Source organism: Prionailurus bengalensis, chromosome D4 (assembly GCF_016509475.1).
Source record: "Prionailurus bengalensis isolate Pbe53 chromosome D4, Fcat_Pben_1.1_paternal_pri, whole genome shotgun sequence".
Classification (NCBI taxonomy): domain Eukaryota; kingdom Metazoa; phylum Chordata; class Mammalia; order Carnivora; family Felidae; genus Prionailurus; species Prionailurus bengalensis.
In genome coordinates this window covers 63,158,591-63,175,046 of record NC_057359.1, presented here as the reverse complement: position 1 = coordinate 63,175,046, position 16,456 = coordinate 63,158,591, and the positions used below count along the sequence as shown (strand labels likewise).

General features: G+C 44.2%; 1 protein-coding gene across 1 annotated transcript in view; it reads right to left on the bottom strand.

Annotated features, from left to right (window-relative positions):
• Nucleotides 1-8,617, bottom strand: part of PLPPR1 (phospholipid phosphatase related 1) — a 277,641-nt gene extending 269,024 nt beyond the window's left edge. The window contains exon 1 of the mRNA XM_043566946.1: nt 8,510-8,617. The gene's annotated coding sequence lies outside the window, so the exon portion shown is untranslated. The remainder of the gene's footprint in view (nt 1-8,509) is intronic.
• Between the last annotated feature and the right edge of the window lie 7,839 nt (nt 8,618-16,456).

Below are 16,456 nucleotides of genomic sequence, written 5' to 3'. Positions count from 1 at the left end.
TTGAACTCAGACCTATGTTTGGATCCAGCTATTGCTTTGAAAGCTTAGGAAAGCTAACTGGCCTTTGCTCAGCTGTCAAATGAGATACTAATATCTAGTCCTGCATGAAGAAACTAATGAAATAATATATGTAAAGCCTCTTCTATACTCCATGGTAGTGCCTTGCATGGTACTTAGTAGATATCTCCTCAAAATGTCCTCCCTTTAATTCTTTTTCTCATCTCTATTAATAGTTCTTTTCCTTCCTTTCCTAATTTTTTGGCAGAAACGGCCAAGGGGTTTTTTTTTGTTTTGTCTTTTGTTTTTAACCTTCTGACCTCAAATCTTCAAAACAGGCCAGCAGTACCATAAGCCAAAACCATCCAAGCTAATGGGTAGAATAATTTTCTTTTTTCCAACTTCGGTCTTTGAAAAATTCAAAAATATAGACATATATTAACAACAACATAAACTTATAAATGAAGATAATCTTTACATTGTCCTTAGCCCTGAGATAGACAGATGATAGGTAGATAGAGCTTTTATTCAAACTTCATTTTTTCCTTTTGGCCAAGCTTTATACTGTGAATGTAATGCTTACTAATTAGCAGATCAGCCAGGTCATAAAATGTTTATTAACAGCTCCCACCACCATGTTGAGTGGTGTTTCCTTTGATATTTTCAATTAGGGCCCATGCCATACAAAGTGTAACTGCATTCTTACACTAGTGTTGGAAGGCTATAAAATATTCTGTCTCTTACTTTGTGGAAGGGCAGAGCTGAAACCAGGGTGAGGCCAGTAGGGCACTTGCATTGAGGACAAAATTGAGAGGGGAGCCAAAAAATTCAGTAACGAAGATAAACAATATTTTAATGCAATTAAAAAAAAAACATATGGGGTGCCTGGGTGGCTCAGTCGGTTGAGCGTCCAACTTTGGCTCAGGTCATGATCTCATGGTTTGAGCCCCACGTCAGGATCTGTGCTGACATCTCAGAGTCTGGAGCCTGCTTCAGATTCTGTGTCTCCCTCTCTCTCTTCCCTCCCCCACACTTGCAGTCTGTCTCTCTCTAAAAAATAAATAAACACTAATAAAAGTTTTTAATTGCAATATATGCAAAAAAATCCATGATGAACAAAACATCAACATTTTAAACAAAGATAGGAATAAACCATGCACTTGCATAACCCTGTCCCCCTCAGCTCACCCTAATCCAGGCCCTGGGTAGGCCCTGTATCTGAAATCAGTAACTCGCGTTCTGGTCCCAGTCCTCACATTACTTAGCTACATGGCCTCAGATGAGTCACTGAACCTCTCTGGTTCTCAGTTTCCTCATCTTGTTTCACTTGGAAGTCTGATTAGAAACCTTCCAGCAATGCTGTGAACTTGCAAATTCTATGGTTTTCTATAACATGAAGCTTCATTATTGGAGCATCAGCAATGACTCACAAGGACAAGATTCATTCACTGCACCAGCCATCCAATCCAAAATGTTTACTGAGCAATTACTATGTAACAAGTGCTATGTTAGGTGATAAAAATACAAAGTTAAGGGCTACAGAAACACATGGAAAGGGAAGCCAACCCTAGTGCTAAAAGGCCAGGACCACCTTCCCTAGGAAGAGATTCTGTCCTAAAGGACTAAAGGAGTTAGGCAGGGAAGGCAAGGATGGAGTTGCAGAAAAGGAGAACAACACGGCCAAAGACCTGAAGGTAACAAAGAAAAATGTGGCTGGAGAACCATAAGTGTAGTATGGGTGGTATTTAGTATAAATGGGGTGGATGAAACAAACAAAAACCAGTCTTTGATTACAGACCAGTAATGAAAGTACAAGCCAGTACAGGAGAGTGTAAGAATATAATGGAGGGTGTAAGGCAAAGAGTGCTGGGTTATGGTCAGACCCGGGTTCCAGGCACTGCTCTGTTGCAAATTAGCTACATGGCAGGGCTTCCATTTCCACTGGGATGCTGTTTTAGAACACACCACAAACTTTTCCATAAAGAAGGGAGGCTTTTAATTCCCAAGGATTATTGGAAATCTCACATCTGAGATATTTAGAGTTTACACCCTCAGTACCAAAGAGGTGCTATAATTAATATACGTAGTCACTTCCTTGCAAACAATTTGCTAAACAGCTACGTAGCTGTTGTGTGATGCCTGTGAGCCTGAAGAAGGCTGGGATCAGCCTGAGGCAAACAAACTTTCATCTTTCCCAGACAGGCACGAGAACGAGGCAAGTAGGCAAATGTGCTGGGCAGACACCCCCAGCACGCAGCTACTCCACCTAGGCTTATGACAGGTGGAGCTGCTCTGCTGTTGCCAAATTTGTGTCTGCTGATTTAATTCCGGCACTTAGGAAGACAGGATTAGAGCCAACTACTTTATAACCCAACCCAAATAATTTTTTTTTGTAATAAGCGCCAAAGCACACCATCGCTAATAACGTCAAAGCTTTATGTTTGTAACCTCACTGTAGTCACACACAATACCTACTATATGTTGAGCACTTACTCTATGCCTGGCTTTACAAATATTAACTAATTCCCGCAATTCTACGTGATGGGTCAAGATGGTCATAGACACCTTACAGACAAGCGTAATTTGAAGCACCAAGAAGTAAACTATGTGCCCAAAGTCACACAGTTGAGGGGCTGAGCCAAAATTCAAAACAGCCTGTCTGACTCCAGAGTCTGTGCTCTCAGCCACCTTGCTACCTAAACAAGTTCATCATCCTGTGCGGCCAAGTGACACCCTTAGAGTACGACACTCAAGGATCTGGATTCTCTGGGCTGTAGCAAGTACCTCAGTCATTTAGTTATGGGGAAGGAGAGCACACTCTACATCCCTCCTCAAATCCATCCTCTTATGTTCTTAGAAAGAGGCGTCCTTCCTTCTCCTCTCTCTTGCTCTCATTTCCCACACCTTTTGTTCTCATTGGACACCAACTCCCCTCGCCAGCTCCCCCTCGATAAAAACTGCATTTGAGGTTCACTGCTCCTTCTCCCTTTGGCCCCATAATTCTTCCCCCACCAGACTTCATAAATGACTGATAGGTTCGCCTTGCCCGGATCTTCTTACCTCCCGTTCCCCACTCAAGCCCAGAAATATGGCTTCTGAGCACACTGCTGTACTAACACTGCTTTCCTAATGGTCACAGTGAACCCCTTTTCACTGTCTTTTTTCAGTTCCCTACTTTCAATCTTTTCAACGTCTCTGCACTTAAAATCATCCTGGTAATTTACATACTTGATGAGGAGAGACACTGTAGGATTATTAAAATTTAGGGCACCTGGGTGGCTCAGTCGTAAAGCATCTGACTTTGGCTCAGGTCATGATCTCACAGTTTGTGAGTTTGAGTCCTACATCGGGTGAGCTCGAGCCCTGCTTCAGGTGAACGTGAACCCCGTTTTGGGTAAAACACGAGCCCTGCTTCAGATGAGCCCCACTTCCCTCTCTCTCTCCCTCTCTCTCTCTCTCTCTCCCCCCCTCACTCACTTGTGCCCTCTCTCTCTCTCTTTCAAAAGAAAAAAATTAGACCTGATTCTGCCACTTACTAGCTTGGTAACTTTGGACAAGCTACAGAACTGTCTATGGTACTTGTTGCTCTCCTGCATCCCTAAATTTTGCTAAATGCGGAGACTTACTCTGGCTCTATGATCTCCTGCTCTCTCCATCCTCCCTTCATAAAAATAATAGCTGGGAGGCCAGGGTGACTCTGTTGGTTGCACATCTGACTCTTGATTTCGGCTCAGGCCAGGATCCCAGGGTTGTGGGATCGGTCCTCGCATTGGGCTCTGCGCTGAGGATGGAGCATGCCTGAAATTCTCTCTCTCTCCCTCTGCCCCTCTCCCCCACTCATGCTCTCTCTCTCTCAAATAAAATAAAATAAAATAAAATAATAAAAAACAAATAAAAACAGCAGTTGGCATTTACTGTGAAATCACTACACCCTGGGATCTGTACTATGTGCTTTCCAGGATGTTCCAGTGCCACCCCAAAATCAATTTCCACAACGTGGCATTACGCCTTTCACTTTTCTGAGCTAACCTCTCTCCCCATTCTTCTGCCACCACCCACCCAAAGGTCAAACAAAAATGCTATCTTTGATACCCCTTCTCTTTCACCTCCTACAGTCAACTGAAAACAAATTGTCACGTTTTTATCTGTTCTGATATCTCTTATTGGGATTTTAAGATTGGCGCTCAATATGCTTGGGTTAGGTTCAGTAAGGGACCCATTTCCTAGGGCTGCATGGTTAGAACATGGGTTGTCTGGCCCTCCTCCCAGGATGCCAAGATGCTATGAGCTCTTTAAATGAGACCCTGTGCCTTACAAACTCCCTAGCTCCAGACTATCTGAAAAGTTTGAGCAAACCACATGAAGTCAGGAAATTCTGACAAGGGGGAAGGAAAGGGGAATTCACATTCACCGCCAGCCTACTATGAATCAGGAACTCTGCTAAGTGCCATTGCTTCCAAGATGGGCTGATGCTATACTATCTTAAACATAAAAAGTGTGATGTCACAATGCCGCTTTTTATTGGCACTTCATAGGAAAGTTCTTTAGAGAGGTAGTCTCCCTGGATCATTTTGTCACTGACCTCCCAAAGGATGATCACCCTGGGGAAATGGAAGTCATGATTTAGCTTCTACTATTCTAATGCAAAAAAAAAAAAAAAAAAATCACCTCATGACCAGCTTTCTCATTCACTGATTTAGTCTTTCATTCAACAAATATTTAATGACCCCTACTCTGTACCAAGACTGTGATGAATGCTGGAGATGCAGCTGTGAATACCTTTCCCTCAAAATACAGGAAGGAGAGCCACACAAGTCAGTGCTGGGGAAGTGAAGGGGAGCATGGGTGCACGGGGCAGGAGGCTCTTCCTCAGATGAGCAGGATTTACTTTTTTCACTTGTTTCCCAGACAGCATCTCCTCCTCTCCACCCCCATTGCCACCATCCTCATCATTTCCACAATACGCTCCCTGCCTCCAGTCTCACCGCCTCCAATCCATCCTCCACATTGTGGTCACAAGCATCTTTCTCGCTAGTAAATCTGATCATGTCTCAAACTTTCTTTCGAACTCTCTCCTAGCCTTTTGGATAAAACTGAAGCTCTTTGGCTTGGGATATTTCCATTCACACTTGATGTCTGGCCTGCTGGTTGGCCACTCCATGGAGCCAAGAACCCACTTCTCTTGCTGCAGCCACACAGAACCACTTCCAGTTCTCACATAGTTTTCTTGGCCTGGAAAGCCCTTCTTTTCTCCTTGTCCTTCAAGACTCGGCTCACCTCAACCTCCCAAAGAAACCTTCTTGATCTTCTCAGCCTCCTTAGGTGGATGCCCTCCTTTTGTGCTTTCATAGCATCCTGGGCATATCTGTATCCAAACACAGAATTAGTTGTCAATTAATGTCACCCAGCTGCTGTTCATCTCTGTATTCATACTCCAGCACCCTATGCTCTAGCCACATGGGATGGTTTACAGTTACCCTAACTCATCAGGCACTTTCACACATTTCCTCTGCCTGGAATGTCCTTCCTATCCTTTCCTACCCGGTAGAAGACCATTCATTTTCAAAAATATCTCAAGTCACCCAGGGGAAAAAACAAACAAACAAACACTGTACTACTGGTACTCTATTTACCCTATAATTATAACAGTTAAACAGACTGCACCATAGTTAGCTAATTACCTATTTCCCCTGCCTTGAAAGCTGGGACTATTTTTTACTTCCTTGTAGTCTTTTTTGCCCCCAGCCTCCAGTACATAAGAAGTGCTGATGTGTATTTTCTAAATGTTGAGAAAATCCAGGAGGGAGGATAGAGTATACAGCATACATGTTAAGAGCTCACTGTGTAGTAGTATAGAGGGATCTTACTCCCTCATTATTTCATGTGTGTTAATCTTAACAACTAGATCATAAACCCTTTGAGGCCCAGAACTATGTTATATATTTTTATATGACTTCCAATGCTAAATATGGGATAGGTGGTCAATAAATGCTTGTAAATAGAATCTGCATATAATCAAAATGAACTGAGATTGCAGATGTAGGAAGAGGAAATATATCATAAAGAGAGAAAATATAACCCTAGTAAAAAAGCAAAAAAAAATTTTTTTAAATCTTTCCTTGCCAAGTTTTGCAAAGAAAATGATGAGAATGTTCACCGTGAAATAAAAAGGACATATGCTGATAATTACATTTAAACCCCTTCATGCCAATATCAACTTGAAAATATTTCTGGAGAGGTCTTTTCTTCACTAGTTGTTTTAGGAAATAAAAAAAAGCTTTCAGATTTTTATCTCACTAAATGCTTTTTAAAAATCATAAAAGCTGTATGGAAGTGTTGAATCACTATATTGTACACCCCAAATTAATATTACACTGTATGTTAACTGACTGGAATTTGAATAAAAACTTTTTTAAAAAATCATAAAAGCAAAACTTTTTTTAAATTTTTTTTAACGTTTATTTATTTTTGAGACAGAGAGAGAGCATGAACGGGCGAGGGGCAGAGAGAGGGAGACACAGAATCTGAAACAGGCTCCAGGCTCTGAGCCATCTGCACAGAGCCCGACGCGGGGCTCGAACTCACGGTCCGAGAGATCATGACCTGAGCCGTAGTCGGCCGCTCAACCGACTGAGCCACCCAGGCGCCCCAAAGCAAAACTGTTTTAATAATATGTATGCATCCCTTTCCCAATCCCCGCTTTTTTTTTTTTTTTTTTTTTTTTTTTTGCTTTCTCAAAAACTTCTTCACCTTTGGCTATGTTGACTTGTGAGTCAAAATCTCTTTTATCTGTGAATTTGCTCAATTAGTTTCATGTATATTATGCTCTCTTCCACTTCAAAGAAGCTACAAAATGTTAAAAATAAAAATTTAAAAAGGTCCCCAGAGCAGCAGAGACATGGCCTCCACCAGAACTCTCTGACAACTCATAGTCTCAAGTTCTGGATCTGAGCTTCTAGTGTTTTCTTCTGTCAGCATCAGCTTGGCTTCCAGGTTCCCCACACTCTCCTCTTCCAAGGCTTTTGGAGTACAGAGGAATAAAAACTATACCTGTCCACACATCCCACCTCCCAGATAGAAACAAAAGGTCAAGATGGAGAAACTTTCACACATGGCCCTCTCTAGACTCAAAGACCTAATTTGTGATTGTGCTAAAGGTCAGCGCAGGAATAACCAAGTCTTTTTTACTCCAGATGTGACATTCCAGAGATCTCCATATTAGAGTCCCATCCATGAGGGGGCGGGGGGGAGCCACCATCCATAGAAGTAGAAAGGGTATATGAATTCAGTGAAGCCGGCAAAGTACCTTGCCTCACACTGGACCTCTTCCTGCCTTAATTAGCTTCTAGTCACTCCTCTCCTAAATAGCCATCGTCTGTCCCTCTTCCAGTCCCCTTTGTCCCAGTCCTGGACTCCTCAAACGCTGACTCAGTCTCTGCTGTTTCAAAGGGCCATTAGATTTGAGGCGATTCCCAGGTGCCTGCCCGCGCTCTGCGCTCTGAGGCCCCGCCCCAACCGGGCTGGCATTTTTAGGAAATCCTTTTTCTGAGGACCTCTTCCCCGGGACCTAAGAGATACTCAGAACGGTGTCTTTCCACCAGCCAGATTACCAGGCTGCAAAGAATCTCTCCCACGAAAGAGGTTAAAAGGGAAAACGATAGCCCCACAAAGAAAAATAACCCAGAATCCTCCACATATTCCACCTGTGTGTGTGTCATAAAACCCCAGGGCAAAAATAAAGCCCCAGCCTCCTCCAGCTGCAGCAGCCGCCACCGCAGCCCCAACCCAGCTCCCAGTGCCGCCGCCTTGGTGTGCGTGAAGACAGCACCTTCCCGGGGGAGGAGAGATCCCGGCGCCCGGCGTTTCCAGGAGGTGATTATGGCGAGCCTTTCAGTAACTCATCATTCAATCCCGCACTGACCCGAGCCTCACCCCGGCGCCTCTGGCACTGGCGCTGAGTGGGAAAGGCAAAGGCTACCCCTGCAGTTCTCCAGGTGTACACCCGCCACACATACACTACGATGCGCCTAGGGTGCGTGGTTGGGGCGGGATGACAGGTGCCCACGCCTGAGGGGAAATCAAAGGCGACGCTTACAGCCGGGGTGAGAAATCCCAACCCCCGCCCGGGCTGGAGGACTTGGCACCAGCTACCTGCAGGGCGCCCCCGCCCGCACGCCGGCTCCCGTCGCAGCCACGAAGGCAGCCAGGAGGGTGGAACCGGACGGAGGGAGCCTCCACGCCCCCTTTGTCTCCACGTTTCCCAAATGACAGGGGAGGAAAGTTTACGAGCAGGGAGGGTGTAGCTTTCTGCTGGGTCCATCTGACACCTCGCAGGAGGCGACCCTTCCCGGGGTCGCCCTCTCCCCCTGCACGTCCCGGGCGCCGCCTTCTTATGCACCTGGAAACCCGCAAGCCGGGTTTGGGCCACCTGCTCCGCCGAGTCCGGCCGGGAGCCTGGCCCCCGCCGCCCCGGCGTCCCGGAGCCGCCCGAGGCTGCGGGCGCCCCACTCACCTCTCGTGGCGGAGCGTCCTCCCGCGCGCCCTACTGGGCAGTCCCGCTGCTGGAGGCGAGGTGCATTCAGTCGGCGGCCAGAGACACGCTCCCCAGGCTCTGCTGCATTCCGCCTGCGTGGGAGAGAGAGCGCGCGGCGCGGGCGTGTACGAGTGTGTGTTTGTGCGAGTGTGTGTGTATGTGTGAGTGCGGGTGTGTGAGTGTGTGCGCGCACGCGTGGGGGGGGGGCGCGGGATCACAGATCCTCCTCTGCGCACATCCCGCGCTCTGCCTCCTCCTCCGCCTCCTCTTCGCGCTGCCGCTAGCAGAGGGTCCAGGTTTCAGGATCTCCTGTTTGTTTAATGAAAGGAAGGAGCAAAAGGCTGGAGGGGAGGGGGTAGCGGTGGGGGGGGAGGGCACCGGGCTGCGCATGCTCAGAGAGGGACAGCGAGCGCTCACTCGGAGCGCAGGCAGAGGGAGGCAAGCGAGCTGCGGGTTGAAGCGGGCAAGACTGCGCCCACCCGAGCAGCAGGGGGCTCGGCGGGGTTCCCGGAAGGCAGCCGGGAAACCCGACCGCAAAGGTGCGCCGTGCGCGGGAACTCCCCGCGCCTGCGGTGCGGGAAGCCGGTGGCGGGATCCCGACCCATCCTCGGAGACAGCTTCAGGAACCGCTAACGCCGGGTTCTCGTCTCCGAGTGTGTGCAGTGCTTGCGCCGGGGTTCCTGGCAGCGCTCTCCGGCCTCTGTGCCGCGGGGGACCGTGGTGGTCTCCCCCGAGGTCCAGAAGGAACCACAGGCAGCAGGTCGCACCCTGAACTGAAATGAGTTTCCAGGTCTGTGCTTCTTCCTTCCCCTCCCAACTTCACTCTGAAGAGCAGAAAAAGGCAACTGTCTATTCGAGTCCCAAAACAGGTTTGATGGGGCCAGGGTGGGGAAGGTACACAAAAACCCTCTTCCAAAGAACAAAGCACGGGTAGGAGGAGGATGAGTCTCCTAGGGCTCCATATTCAGCCTCCGTTGGTGATAAGGCTAGAAGGAGGAGACATTTGCCCTATTCAAGAAGGCCAAAAGAACAATAGATCCATTGTCCCCCTTTCCTCCAGTGCCAAAGCATTCTTCCTGAGTGGGAATTCTGGCTACTTGGTAAAGTGGAAGAAGTGTCAACACGAAGAGAGTCCAGTGAGAGAACCTGAGCCCTCTAGGGCCATGGCATGGTAACCTGAGGCCAGGGGAGAGGCTGGGCGAGAGGCTTTTCGGGTGGAGTGGAAACTCTTCTTGGGTGAGACTGTTCTAAGCAAAACAAGCCAGTTGGTTAGGACCCATTCAAGAGCTTCCATTTTCAACCTCCTTCCTGTTTAATCCCCCCCCCTTTTCTCTCCTACAGAAGAAAAGACATCCCAAGCAGGGAACTCCTTATAAATATATTATTACCTCTTGTTTATTCATTTTTGGTCTCTCCAGAAAAGGACTACATTTTGGTCATCCCAGCTTTGGAGGGACAGAAGACAGTCTACTCTGTGCAAGTCTTTTCCAAGCTTTCATTAAAGATCACCTCTGAGCATTTCTATGAAGCCTGAGTGAGCAGATGCCTACTTGCTGAACTCTGACCCCTGTCTCATTCATCTTCCCAAAAATAATGCCAAGTGACACTAGAACAGCAGGACAATTAGATCTAACCCTAGAGCACACCCAGAGGAGAGAAAACAGCATGTCTAAATACCACCAACAAAAGCAAAGTTTAGGAGAAGACAGGAAGGAAGGAAGGAAGGAAGGAAGGAAGGAAGGAAGGAAGGAAGGAGAGAAAGGGAAAGTTCTTTAAAAGTGAAAGTGCCCTGAGTGTTAGTGGCTGATTCCTTCTCTCAATAGCTCTTTCAAAGGAATAGAATTGCAGCATCTCTTTGCTAAAAGATCAGTGAGTCTGAGTCTCTATCCACTAGGTAGGGGAAGAGATCGGGTTATCCTGAAAAGCAGCAGTCTTTATAATGAACCACCCACAATATTTGGGGCTCCTACTTCTATGCCTGCTTTTCTCAGGCCTTCCCCCTTGGCACCAGGCTTCTTGGAAGACATTTAAGACAGATCTGTCTTGTTACCACATTCCCAGCAGAGCACTGAACACAGTCCCCTGGAATTTCAGGGTGTTAGCACTGGCAAAGCCCTGAGGCAGGAAGGCTATTCTCCCTACACTGGCACTATATAAGCACCAGGTGAGTGAGGGCTCTGAATCCAAGAAGTGGGTGGGACCTGGAACAGAGAGGCTGGGCTGGAGCAGGTGGAGGTCTCAACTTTGCCGTTCTCTCAGTAGAGATGGTACTAGAAACTTCCTCCTACAATGGTAAAGTGTCCAGGGCTGCTTGGCCAAGAAGCACACTCTCCTTTATCTAAGGCTGGCCTTGGGTGAGGAGGATAGGGACACTACTCCCTTTGATGCTCAGGGACACTGTGTCACAATCTCAAAGCTCCAACAAAGTCAAGAGTGAAGGAGACTTTACAAGTTGGAATTGCAAATAAAGTGGAATCCATTCATGGTGCTGCTATATAAGAGGGTGAACCAGCAGTTCTAAAAGAGATTTTTACTGTTTGGAGAGGTTAGGGGAAGCACAGGGAACAATGAATGCATGATGTACATAAAACACTTAACAGTGTTTAGTGCTTAGCGAGCTCTCCGTAACTTGCAGCTATTATTATTTTTGTTTTAACATTTTCATTATTATGGTTTTTTTTTAAAGGCTGAGGAAAATTTTTCCCCTAAGCTTAAACAAAACAGATGAAAGCCAAACTGCCTTCCAATTTTCCTTCTGGCTTCCTCCATCACCCCCTCACACATCACCCTGCTCACTTATGTATTCAAATCCATGAAATGAAAAGCGTGCTGTAAAACTGTGTGGCAGTGGGAATGGTGACTAACCCCAACCCTCACCCCTCCACACTCAGATCTAGACACCAAGTGTGGGGCAGCACTGTTTTTCAGTAATATGCCTCAAGCACTTTTTGCCACTCGCATCTCTCAGAGATGAAGGACTCTTCCCACTTAGCAGTCAGGGGCTCCTGCTGCAACACCCCACCTACATTGGCTCATCAAGCTTTGCATTTTTCACTTTTTTTTTTGCCTTCCTTCTAATTTTAGCAATCTAATGTGTTACTCCTCCTAGGTAACAGAATGCCCGAAGCCAATTAATATGCACACATCTGCAGATGGTTTCGAGAGAAATTAATGGTAAGATTGTCAGTGGCTCCTGTGTTCAGGTATTTTCAGTGTTCCTTAAATTCAGATTTTAGATGTAGCTTTCATCCCCCTACCTAGTGGACAACCCCTAAACTGTGCACCTCTATCCACCAACAAATAAACACATCTAATGGCCTTACCTCATATATCCGCAAAATAACCCAGTATTGTTGCCTAACTATGTATAAAATTATATTTTTTAAAAAGAGCTAGCTATGAAATAGAACTGGCTGTTCAAAACATGGTTTCAATACAAAAAATGTTAGAATTAATAAAAACCAGTAACAGATGCAATGTTTGAGCACAAAACTCTCCAAAGTTATAGATGCTATAGGGATGTCTTGGTTCTTTTTCTTAAAAAAACAAAAAACAAAAAGAAAAACTTCCTTTAATGTTTTAGTTATTTTTGAGAGAGAGACAGAGTGTGAGTGCGGGAGGGGACAGAGAGAGAGGGAGACTCAGAATCCAAAGCAGGTTCCAGGCTCTGATGTGTCACCACAGAGCCTGATGTGGGGCTCCAAGTCACAAACTGTGAGATCATGACCTGAGCTGAAGTCAGACACTTAGCCAACTGAGTCACCCAGGTGCCCCTATGATGTCTCAGTTCTTAAAAAATTATATGAAAGTTAATTCCATGAGGTTATATATTGCTGAAATAACGTAACAACTCTGCGGTGATGCAGTATATGCATAAATTCTGCTCTTAATATTTTCTAATACTTACAAAACACACCATTTCCACTTGAATTGTTCTACCTATAATTTTAATTTTTTAAAATACCACCTTAATAAGACAAATAGATTTATCATTTTTTCTTCTTGGAGAAATTTCATATACATAGCAATCTTTTCTTGTTCAGTAAAAATGCCAAGCATTTTTGGTAGGGGCTAAACTAGTGATTTATCATTATAAGGATCAAAATGTTTCCATGAATATCAAAAACTATGGCAAAACTTAATGATTCAACAAGTCCATACATTATGCTGTGCTCACAAGTGTAGCTACCATTTACCACCACACAAGGCGATTACAATATGTCATGCCTATGCTGTACCTTTTATTCCCATGATTTCTTCATTCCATAACTGGAAGCCTTGTATCTCCCTCTCCTTATCACTCATTTTGCCCATATGCCCACCCCTACCCCTCTGGCCACCGTCAACTTGTTCTCTATATTTATGGGCCTGTTTCTGCTTTTTGTTTGTTTATTTGTTTTGTTTTTTAGATTCCACATATAAGTGAAATAATATGATATTTGTCTTTCTCTGTTTGACTTATTTCACTTAGCATAATGCTCTCTAGGTCCATCGAGGTTGTCACAAATGGCAAGATCTCATTCTTTTTCATGGCTGAGTAATATTCCGCTGTGTATGTGGTACACCTGAAACTAATATACCTTGTGTGTCAACTATACTAAAAAAAAAAAGTGGGGGGGGGGAAGAAGCCAATGTTTATTTGACTTTATTGGGGGTAAAATTTAAATTTAGAAATTGTATATTTTTAAGGTTGAGAAAAAACTATCATAAAACCATCTCCATAATCTTATTGTCACTGTTGACACGTTAAGTCCTCTTTTTATGTCTGACTTGCCCCCACTTAGGTTGGTTGTGAGCCATTCGAGGGCAGAGGTTTATTTCTTTTTATGGTCCTGGTAACTCATGAAAGTAAGCAAGTGGTATATGTTCAGTAAATGTTTAAAGAGTGAGTGAATAAATACATAGCCAAAAATAAATTTCTGCTGCTGACAGGTTGACTTTGAAAAAGACTCCCAAGTACCATGACACTTGGTATTCCTCATAAATGATGAAGTCAATAGATACTATTTTTTAAGGTTTTGTATATGTGATTATCTAAAACTGGAAGTTGGATGAGAAAGACAAAACAGGTTTCTACAGAGAGTTTTTATCTCCTTGGAAATATATAAATCAAGCCCATTCTGATTTTTCTGGTTCAGAAAAAGGATGCATTTTGGCTCAAAGTGCAGTCTGATTCAGAGGATAGCATCGTCCTGGCCAACCTAATCTAGCCAGAATAATGTTCTAATTTATTTAACTTTTCACCTAAGTAAGATGAATAGTTGAGACAATAATGGTTAGAGTTCTTTTTCTCTTCAAAAGACATCATCCAAAAAGTAAACAAGGACTGCCCCCAGGCTCCCTCTCCAGCACTTCTATTATTACTGTCTTGGGTGAGAGGGGCCAATAAGAAGTTGACTCTGCTTTCATGGATGGGAATTTGGGGATAGGGAGCAGGGGTGGTGGTGGTAGATGAAACTATAAAAGGTCTCAGCTCCAATCACAACTACCCCGATCCAGAGGTAGAAGAATGGAAGGGCCAGGTGATTGGTGTCATGTTTATGTTTCCTGTTTCATTCATGCACCCAGTACAAGAGTTTCTTGAGAATGATCTCAGCGAGAAGGAGAGATCCCAAGACAGAAGCTGCAGTCTTTTATAACCTAGTCTCAGAAGACCGTGCCATCACTTGTGCTACATTCTAACAATCACACAGACCAGCCCAGGTGTTCTGCTCAGATGATCTTCATTTGAGGGTACCCTGTGTTTCTTGCTGAGACCCTGCCTGATATAGATTTCAGGAATCTTTTCTTAGTTGTGGACTCATCTTACCCACACTGAACCTAATGCTTGTTGCTACTTCATCTGCTGTGATTTCTGGGTTCCCCCATGAAACATGTATTCTAGGCTACTACCTCATATGGCCCAGCCCCAAGGATCTATGCACATTTGTGACTGGAAATCCTGCCTAGTTCTCCACATCCCCACAAGTGAGACCCAGACACCTATCACTGATTCCCCTTCTCTTTGGTTCCACCCCTGGTGCCACACTTGTTATCTCTTCTTAGAAACATCACCAGGAATTGTTAGACTCGTGACTCCACCTGCCTCGTACTTCACATGTTGTAAATATTCCACTGCTGGGATCTTCTGTCTGCTGACTCTACTCAATCCAGGAAGGGCCAGTCTGCCAGAGCCCATCTATTTCTCTTCCTCAGTCCGTCCCATGTTGCCAACATGGAACCCTTCACTCTCAATAATATTAATCTTTAAAATTACTTTTAGATTACTCAAACATCACTTATTAATAGTCTAGCCCTGGGACCAACAAGCTGATTCCATAAAGAACCAGAGAGCATATATTTTAGGCTTTGTGGGCCATGCAGTCTCTGTCACAACTACTCAACTCTGCAGCCACAGACAATGCATAAAAGGAGAATGGCTGTGTTCCAATTTCTTTCTCTCTTTTACAAAAACAGGTGGTGTGCTGGATTTGGCCCACTAGCTATAGTTTGCCAGCCCTGAATCTAATTCTTCATTTTCTGCCCTTCACCTCTGTCACCACCAATGTGTTTGTTAGAAAGAACCTGAAGAATCCTGCCTTCTGTTCTGCCCATAGGAAAATAATGAAAACCATTAAATTGGTGCAGGAAATCTTAATCATTGTCAGTTTAGGGACTCCTTGTCAGTGTGGCTTTCCCACTATTTTAAGAATTAAGAAAATTATTTTTCAGAAAATTATTTTTTCCTTTTCTGTAAAAAGAGTTGGCTATGTTTTTTCCACATGGAACTGTGGCAGCAATAGCAACTATACTATTTTTAGCCTAACATTGACTTGTGTAGCCCTAGAAGTTTAATGAGAGGAATATTTTAAAGGAAAATGGGTAAAAAAAAATAGTGTGAGCACAATATTCCTGCCTGTTAAAATAGGGCAGGTAAATATATTCTAATTATAACTAGCACCTTAAGAAAACTGCCACTCTAAAGATAAACTCAACCCCAATAAAAAAAGAACACATTCTTACATAGGTCCCAATATAGGAGCAATGCCTCTACTGAGTTGAACTCACACAAATTTGGCTGCTGGCTGAGCATTTTTACACATTCAGCCCAAAGTTATGAAATTCAGCCTAACTAAAAATTTCACTTCCTCAAAGCAATCTACAAATTCAATGTAATTCCTACTGTATTAGTTTGCTGGGGCCACAGACAAGGATGTGGAGAAATTAGAACCCTTGTGCACTACTGGTGGGAACATAAAATGGTGCAGCCACTATAGAAAGCAGTATGGCAAAAAATTAAAAATAAAATTACCATACTATCCAGCAATTCCACTTTTGGGTATATACATGGGTAACATAGCAGGTAAGATATATTCATTCTTTATTTTATTTAAGCAATACAGGTTAAGTGTTTGGTGCCAATGTAATTGGAGAATTTGAGGTCGAGAATTTGAGATAGGACTCTGAGGAACTTATGCCTATAGTCTGATTGTGTATTTATGTTATTTTTTTAATTTTTAATTTTTTTAAATTTATTATTTGGGAGAGAAAGACAGAGAGAGAGAATCCCAAGCAGGCTCCACGCTCAGCACAGAGCCTGACACAGGGCTCAATCCCACAACCCTGGGGTCATGACCTGAGCAGAAATCAAGAGTTGGATCCTCAACTGACCTGGGTGAATGAGCCACCCAGGTGCCCCAATGTAAGTTATTTTTAATTTATTAAGTGCATTTGATAAAATAATAATTCCATGAAAAGTATAAAGGAAATGCCTTGAGGGCTTGGCTAGAAACAATGTTAAGGTGTTAATGGAATAGTACAGTATAATCATGGAAATTTCATTTCAACCATCTAACTTTGATGTTGATATGAGTTATGACATGAAGTTGTTTGAGGAAACTTTTTAAGAGTATGTCTCTTAGGCCTTGGAATCCATCCCATCCCTCT